This window comes from Mesoplodon mirus (genome assembly GCF_964341445.2).
Source record: "Mesoplodon mirus genome assembly, chromosome: X".
In the NCBI taxonomy this organism is placed as follows: Eukaryota; Metazoa; Chordata; class Mammalia; order Artiodactyla; family Ziphiidae; genus Mesoplodon; species Mesoplodon mirus.
Genome location: NC_138981.1, coordinates 28,540,318 through 28,549,130, shown reverse-complemented (window position 1 = coordinate 28,549,130; position 8,813 = coordinate 28,540,318). Strand labels below are relative to the sequence as shown.

At 37.5% G+C, this 8,813-nt stretch overlaps 1 pseudogene across 1 annotated transcript; it reads right to left on the bottom strand.

The window, feature by feature from the left end:
• Positions 1 to 2,551: 2,551 nt before the first annotated feature.
• On the bottom strand, positions 2,552 to 3,538 carry LOC309797070 (large ribosomal subunit protein eL30-like; annotated as a pseudogene). The gene has a single exon. The product of its transcript is annotated as a large ribosomal subunit protein eL30-like (transcript).
• Between the last annotated feature and the right edge of the window lie 5,275 nt (positions 3,539 to 8,813).

The window sequence follows — 8,813 nt, the reverse complement described above, 5'->3', positions numbered from 1 at the left end:
CCTACTCATTGATGTTCTATTTTCTCTAGATGGTTCATTTTGAATAATTTCTATTAATATGTCTTAAATTTACTGTTCCCTTCTTCTGTGTCCAATCATTTTTTCATTTCATACTAGTTCAAAAATTTTTCATTTTGTCACTAAAAGTTCAGATGTGTTTGATAAACACTGGCTATTTTACCCTAATATACCAAAGGAAAAATAGCAATCTCTTAGAAAGATATCAAGATAGAGAAGGACTAGACATCAGATATTGTACTCTGAAGGAAGGATACTGCATAGGCCTCTTGCAAGTTACATATATTTTAGATTCCACATATAAGTGATATCATATGATATTTGTCCTTCTCTTTCTGACTTACTACACTTAGTATGATAATCTGTAGATCCATCCATGTTGCTGCAAATGGCATTATTTCATTTTTTTATGGCTGAGAAATATTTCACTGTGTATATATACCAAATCTTCTTTATCCATTCCTCTGTCGATGGACATTTAAGTTGCTTCCATGTCTTGGCTATTGTAAATAATGCTGCTATGAACATCTTTTCAAATTATAGTTTTGTCCAGATATATGCCCAGGAATGGGATTGCTGGATCATATGGTAACTCTATTTTTAGCTTTTTGAGGAACCACCATAGTGACTTCAGTAGTGGCTGTACCAATTTATATTCCCACCAACAGTGTAGAAGGGTTCCCTTTTCTCCACACCCTCTCCAGCAATTTGTAGACTTTTCAATGACTGCCATTCTGACCAGTGTGAGGTGACACCTCATTTTAATTTTGATTTGTATTTCTCTAATAATTAGAAACACTGAGCATCTTTCCATGTGCCTATTAGCCATCTGCATGCCTTCTTGGGAGAAGTGTCTATTTAGGCCTTCTACCCATTTTTTGATTGGGCTTTTTTTTTTAATTGAGCTGTATGACCTGTTTCTATATTTTGGAAATTAAGCCTTTGTTGCTTGCATCATTTGCAAATATTTTCTCACATTCTGTAGGCTGTATTTCATTTTTTATGGTTTCCTTTGCTGGGCAAAAGCTTGTGAGTTTGATTAGGTCCCATTTGTTTATTTTTGCTTTTATTTCTATTGCCTTGGGAGACTGACCTAAAAAAACATTGATATGATTTATGTAAGAGAATGTTTTGCCTATGTTGTCTTCTAGAATGTTTTGCCTATGTTCTCTTCTAGGACTCTTCTAGGTGTCATGTCTTCTACTTAAGTCTTTAAGCCATTGTGAGTTTATTTTTGTGTATGGTGTAAGGGAGTGTTCTAACTTTATTGATTTACATGTGGCTGTCCAGCTTTCCCAACACTGCTTGCTGAAGAGACTGTCTTTTCTCCATAGTATACTCTTGCCTCCTTTGTCAAAGATTAATTGACCATAGGTGTATGGGTTTATTTCTGGGTTCTCTATTCTGTTCCATTGATCCATATGTCTGTTTTTGTGCCAATATCATGCTGTTTTGATTACTGGAGCTTTGCAGCATTGTCTGAAGTCTCGGAGGGTTATGCCTCCAGCTTCGTTCTTTTTCCTCAGGATTATTTTGGCAATTCTGGGTCTTTTATGGTTCCATATAAATTTTAGGATTATTTGTTCTAGTTTTGTGAAAAATGTCATGGGTAATTTGATAGGGATCATATTAAATCTGTACATTGCTTTGGGTAGTAAGGCCATTTTAACAATATTAATTCTTCCAATCAAAGATCATGGGATATCTTTCCATTTCTTTGAATCATCTTCAATTTCCTTTATCAATGTTTTAAAGTTGTCAGCATATAAGTCTTTCACCTCCTTGCTCAGGTTTATTCCCAAGTATTTTATTTTTTGATGCAATTTTTAAAGGGATTTGTTTTTTTACTTTCCCTTTCTGATATTTCATTGTTAGTGTAAAGAAATGCAACCAATTTCTGTATGTTAATCTTGTATCCTGCTACCTTGCAAATTTGTTTATCAGTTATAATAGGTTTTGTGTGGAGTCTTTAGGGTTTTCTATATAGAGCATCATGTCATCTACGTATAATGACAATTTTACCTCTTCCCTTCCAATCTGGATACTTTTTATTTCTTTTTCTTGTCTGATTTTTGTGGCTAGGACTTCCAATACTAGGTTGAACAGAAATCGTGAGAGTAGGAATCCTTGTCTTCTTCCAGAGTTTAGTGGGAAGGCTTTCAGCTTTTCGCCACTGAGTATTGTGTTGGCTGTGGGTTTGTTATAAATAGCTTTTAGTATGTTGAGGTATGTTCCCTCTATACACACTCTGGCAAGAGTTTTTATCATGAATCAATGTTGAGTTTTATCAAATGCTTTTTCTGCATCTATTGAGATGATTGTGTGACTTTTGTCTTTTGTTGGTGTAGTGTATCACACTGATTTATTTGCATATGTTGAATCATCCTTGTGATCCTAGGATGAATTCAACTTGTTCATGGTGTATGATCTTTTTTAACTGTTGTTGGGTTCAGTTTGCTAATATTTTGTTGAGAATTTTTACATCTATAGTCATCAAAGATATTGGCCTGTAATTTTCTTTTTTGGTGGTGTCTTTGTTTTGTTTTGTTTTTAAACAAGCTCTGGACAGTTTTATTAAAGAAAAATTGTGCATGATTTACTATTCACCAGTCTTTTCTGGCATGCTTCTAATGATATCAGAATCACCTGGATCAATGATAGCCAGTGTGCATATTCTGTAGTATTTTCCACATTCTGTGCCCAATGTTATTGCCACTGTAACGATGGACACCAGTTTTGGCCAACATGGCATAATACTCTATTTCAGATTCCTCAAGGCTGGGAAGTTGTTGGCGAGGATGACCAGTTTTGCTTTGCCTTGTCTGATCATTTTCAGAGTATGCTTCTACCCCAGCAGGTACTTTCCACTTTTCATAATGAGTTGGAGCCTAGAGCTGATTGACTCCAGTGACTTTTTCATCTTCTTTGTGGCCACCATCTTCCTGCCTTAGGAGCGGAACTCCCCCAACCAAGTGGAGCCGCCAAGATGGCTGGGGAGCAAGAAAGGTGTCTGGTTTTGATATCAGGGTGATGGTGGCTTCACAGAATACTTTGGGAGTGTTCCTGCCTCTTCAATCTTTTGGGAGAGTTTGAGAAGAATTGGTATAAGTTCTTCTTTGTATGTTTGGTAGAATTGCCCAGTGAAGCCTTATGGTCCTGGACTCTTGTTTGCAGGGAGGTGTTTTTTTGTTTGTTTTTGTTTTTTTTAATTATTACAGATTCTATTTCACTTCTAGTGATCAGTCTGTTCCAATTATCTGTTTCTTCTTGGTTCAGTTTTGGTGAGCTGTATGTTTCTAGAAACCTGTCCATTTCTTCTAGGTTGTCCAATTTGTTGGCATATAATTGTTCATAGTATTAGCTTATGTTTTTCTGTATTTCTAGGGTGACAGTAGTTATTTCTCACCTTTCACTTCTTATTTTGTTTATTTGGGTCATCTCTTCTTGGTGAGCCTGGACAGAGATTTGTTGATTTACCCTTTGGTTTACGCTTTCAAAGAACCAGCTCTTGATTTTATTGATTTTCTATTGTTTTTCAGTCTCTATTTCCTGATCTGTACTGTTTCCTTCCTTCTACTGACTTTAGGTTTCGTTTGTTCTTCTTTTACTAATTCTTTGAGGTGGTAGATTAGGTTGTCTGAGATTTTTCTTGTTTTTTGAGAAAGGCATGTACTGCTATGAACTTCCCTCTAAGGACTGCTCTTGGTGCCTCCCATAGATTTTGTATGGTTGTGTTTTCATTGTCATTTGTCTCAAGGTATTTTTTAATTTCCTCTTTGATTTCATCATTGACCCATTTGGGTTTTTTTTTTTTTTTTTTTGCGGTATGCGGGCCTCTCACTGCCGTGGCCTCTCCCGTTGCAGAGCACAGGCTCCAGACGTGCAGGTTCAGTGGCCATGGCTCATGGGCCCAGCCGCTCCGCGGCACGTGGGATCTTCCCGGACTGGGGCACGAACCTGTGTCCCCTGCATCAGCAGGCGGACTCTCAACCACTGCGCCACCAGGGAAGCCCAACCCATTTGTTTTTTAGTAGCATGTTGTTTAGTCTCCACATAATCTTTTTTTTCTCATTTCTCTTTCTGTGCTTGATTTCTAGTTTCATGCCTTTGTGCTCAGAAAAGATGCTTGAAATAATTTCTATCCTCTTAAATTTGTTGAGGCTTGTTTTGTGCCCTAGAACATGGTCTATCCTAGAGAATGTTCCAATTGCACTTGAAAAGAATGTGTATTCTGCTTTTTTTTTTTTCCTGGATGTAACATCCTGAAAATATCAATTAAGTCTAACTGTTCTATTGTGTCATTTAGATTGTTGCCTTATTGACTTTCTGTCTATAAGGTCTGTCCATTGATGTGAGTGGGGTGTTAAAGTTCCCTACTGTTATTGTATTCCCATCAATTTCTCCTTTTATGTCTGTTGGTATTTGTTTTATGTATTCAGGTGCTCCTATATTGGGTGCATATATGTTAACAAGTATAATATCCTCCTCTTTTATTGACCCTTTTATCATTATATAGTGTCCTTCTTTATCTTTCTTCATGGCCTTTATTTTAATGTTGATGACTTTTTATGATCAGGCAATTATATCATTGTGAATTCTACAGAGGCTTTGGCTGCCCATCCTTTCTTGTCCTTATGAAAATGCAGTTATAACTCTGAAATCTTGAGAAACTTTAAGTTGCCCATTCTCATCTACCCTCAATGATGAGTGCGAGCAATCCATCAAGGAAGAGATTTTCATTGTGTTGAATTGGTGGTGGTCAACTTGGCCTCACTGCTTCCAGTCCCTCCTAAGTCTGGGAACTATGTTTCTCAGAATCACCTTCACGGTATAGACCCAGGCTATGGTTTACCAGTGAGAGGAACTCTTGTGAACATTGGAAAGTAGAAATGATAAAGAAGCTATTATTGCTCAATACATCATGACAATCAGAGGGGCAGGCATCTAGTTCCAGACCACTCTGTAAACTCCAACTGTGTGGTATTTGAAGTTTCTTGGACTTCCCAGAATTGGGAGCTTCTTCACTCATTCCAAGCTTTCAGACTGATGTCACAGTGGCTGTTTCTCTGACCCTTCAGCTATATACTTCCAGGCCTTCACTCTCCTAATTCCCATTTTAACCCCTAATTGCTATATTAAACCTCTTATTTCCTTAATTCTTAGAGTGACTTTTAAAATTCCCAAACCAGCCTGACACAGATATTCTCAAAATTTCCAAGCAATGGCAATTTTGTTATCTCAAAAATGTATGTCAACTGAAATTATGTTGGCAAAAGTTATTAAAAAATGCATTTTGAACAACGTGTCATTAATTATTAAGATACCACAAATGTTACCAGATTCTAGCCATAATTATTGCAATAGGTTGAAATACAAGCAAGGCACATTGAAGAGGCATCCTGACATCTCTCTCCCAAATGGGACCTTCTTTCAGATCATATCATCTGACAACAGATGTCATAGTACAGAGTTGAACCCTATGATATTACTCATACTTGATAATTCTGACCTACAGAAACAGAAATGTCTTATGATTTAACCTAAGGCTATGATAATCTCTTCATTCTAATGGATTTTTAGTGGAACCTATATCATATTTTCCCATATAGGAATGGTGACTTTTCTTCACAGAATCTATATTGTGTAAGAAGAGAATATTTGCTGAGGGTATGCATGAAGTTATAACTCCCTGAATTCAGATGACAAGTCTGTGTCTTTGAACTCAAAGCAGCAGTGCCCTCAACCATAGATGATTTCATTTTTTAAATGTGAGGAAAATTTCTTCCTCAAAAGTCCTAATATCTCATCAGATGTCTGTCCTAGGTCAGGACAGACATCTGGCACCATTGACATTTTGACCCAGATAATTCTTGTTGTGAATGGGGGGTGGGAGGAGGGAGGGGGTGAGAGGGATCCTATGCATTGTAGAATGTTTAGCAGTATCCAGGCATCTACCCACCAGATGCCAGTAGCACCTCCCGGTTGTGACAACTAAAAGAGTAACCAGACATTGCCAAATGTTCCCCTGGGAGGAGGGTGGTAAATCATTCATGGTTGACAAACACTCTCCTAGATAAAACAGAAATATGATGTTGGCAAGAGCTTAAGGTCTCTCTACCATCAGCTTGTGTTTCAATCTTCTATCTTACATTTGGTTTTTAATTCAAGATGGACTAAAATCCTTTCAACATTTCAGTAAGGATACTGAATGTTATCAAACTGTGGGATGTGCCAAAAAAAATTTTTTTAAGTGCATTGGCTATAAAGAATCGAAGGAGAGACCATGTTTAATTGTTTATGAGTAGCTGAGTAGCAATTTAGAGTGAGTTCACACTATATGCTGCTGCTGTTTATTTTTCTTTTAAATTAGATATAATTTTCATCACCAGGAGATATTACATTGGGTGTCAATAAAATATACTATACAATGGATGAGCATGAAATCAATAAAACATCCCTTTATTTTCAAATTCAGCTGTAAACTACTTCCACCTTGACTCACTGAAGCATAATACACAGGAATTCAAACAAAATGCCTAATATTGAATCACTGTGCTCCTAAAACAACACAAGCTTCAACTTGTTTGTTCTTTCTCCTCTTCTCCTCAACTTTCTCTTATTTTCTGATGAACTTCAGGCTCACCAAGCAAAACATGTAGCACAGACTAAAAGGGAAAACAATCACTGACCTAGCAAGTGAATAGCAACACACTACTAAATGGAGCCTCTTACACAGGGTAGTCCTCTAGCCTGGAGAAAGCAGGCATGTGAAAGCCCAGCTGGTCCTCTCATTTCAGCTGTATCAACAACTAGTACTATTACTACAGCAGAACAGGCTGTTGATGATTCATCTGGAATGTACTTCAGTTTTTAAATTTCACAAGGACCATATATATTCTCCTCAAATAGATAAAATCTACATTCTAACATTTTATTTATTGGACACTTGTCTTTCTAAAATACTATGAACATAAACACACAAAAATCTAGCAAATCCAAGAGTTCAGACTACTTTACCTAGAGGATATAATCCCTCTCATCATTTCATTGCTCTTATAACCCCAAGATCTCATCATCATCATGCAATGCCTTTATCACCATGAATCTGGCTCACCAAGTTGGGCAATGAGGTTGAATGTCATTAGACTGATTAAGAAAAACAGTCTCCTTCACATTCAAGTAAATCTATGGAAGGAGACTTACATAGATTTGGCAATTTTGTCTGCTCAGGAATTCAGCCACAGCCATTTTCCTTGACCTTCTTACCAAACCTCAGTGCCATCATGCTGACTTCCCTCCACACTCACCAAAGAAAACCTTTACTATGGGAATGTCTAGGTTGACTGGAGCTTTATGAAGATTATACTGAATTTGAGAGTCTTTTCCATATTACAGATTATCCTAGTCTAAGGAAAACTCAGAATCAACAGTGAGAGAATATTTCTATCTTATAAATGGAAAGATTAAGAACTATTTAAGGCAAAATATTTAGCAATAACAATGAATATGCAAAAGCCTCGTCAGATGGGGTGGAAAATTATTACTTCCATTTTAAAAATGAGAAAAATGAGGTTGTGAATGTGGTGAATATGAACACAATCACACTGCTAATGGGTAGGCAGAACTGGGGATACACACCTAGAAATTCTGGAAATGAGTCTAGCGCTATTCCTCCATGTCATGCTTTAATAAAAATAAACGGATAGGGGCCTTCCTTGGTGGCACAGTGGTTAAGAATCCGCCTGCCAACGCAGGGGACACAGGTTCGAATCCTGGCCTGGGAAGATCCCACATGCCACGGAGCAACTAAGCCTGTGCACCACAATTACTGAGCCTGCACCCTAGAGCCCACGAGCCACAACTACTGAGCCCACGTGCCACAACTACTGAAGCCCGCACACCTAGAGCCTGTATTCTGCAACAAGAAGCCACTGCAATGAGAAGCCTATGCACCACAATGAAGAGTAGCCCCCTGCTCGCCGCAACTAAAGAAAGCCCACATGCAGCAACAAAGACCCAACTAAGCCAAAAATAAACAAACAAATTTTAAAAAATAAAGAAATAAATGGAGAGGTATGGTGCTGTTGTAAATAAATATTGTATACATAGCAATAAGATTTCATACAACTCACTCACCACAAAAGGGAAAGAAACATATCCTGTTTAGATTTCCAAGGGGCATTATCTAAAAGAAAACATCAATTTACACCTCCTTTTGTAGAGAAGAAATAACTGCATTCATGGAAGCTTAATTCCTGAGATTCTGACAGGGTATGAAGGTCATGAACAGACCAAGAAGTCAAAAACCCTAGAGAAATGCAAATCAAAACTACAATGAGATATCATCTCACACCGGTCAGAATGGCCATCATCAAAAAATCTAGAAACAATAAATGCTGAAGAGGGTGTGGAGAAAAGGGAACACTCTTGAACTGTTCGTGGGAATGTAAATTGATACAGCCGCTATGGAGAACAGTATGGAGGTTCCTTAAAAAACTAAAAAGAGAACTACCATATGACCCAGCAATCCCACTACTGGGCATATACCCTAAGAAAACCATAATTGAAAAAGAGTCATGTACCAAAATGTTCATTGCAGCTCTATTTACAATAGCCAAGACATGGAAGCAACCTAAGTATCCATCAACAGATGAATGGATAAAGAAGATGTGGCAGATATATACAATGGAATATACTCAGCCATAAAAAGAAACGAAATTGAGTTATTTGTAGTGAGGTGGATGGACCTAGAGTCTGTCATACAGAGTGAAGTAAGTCAGAAAGAGAAAAACAAA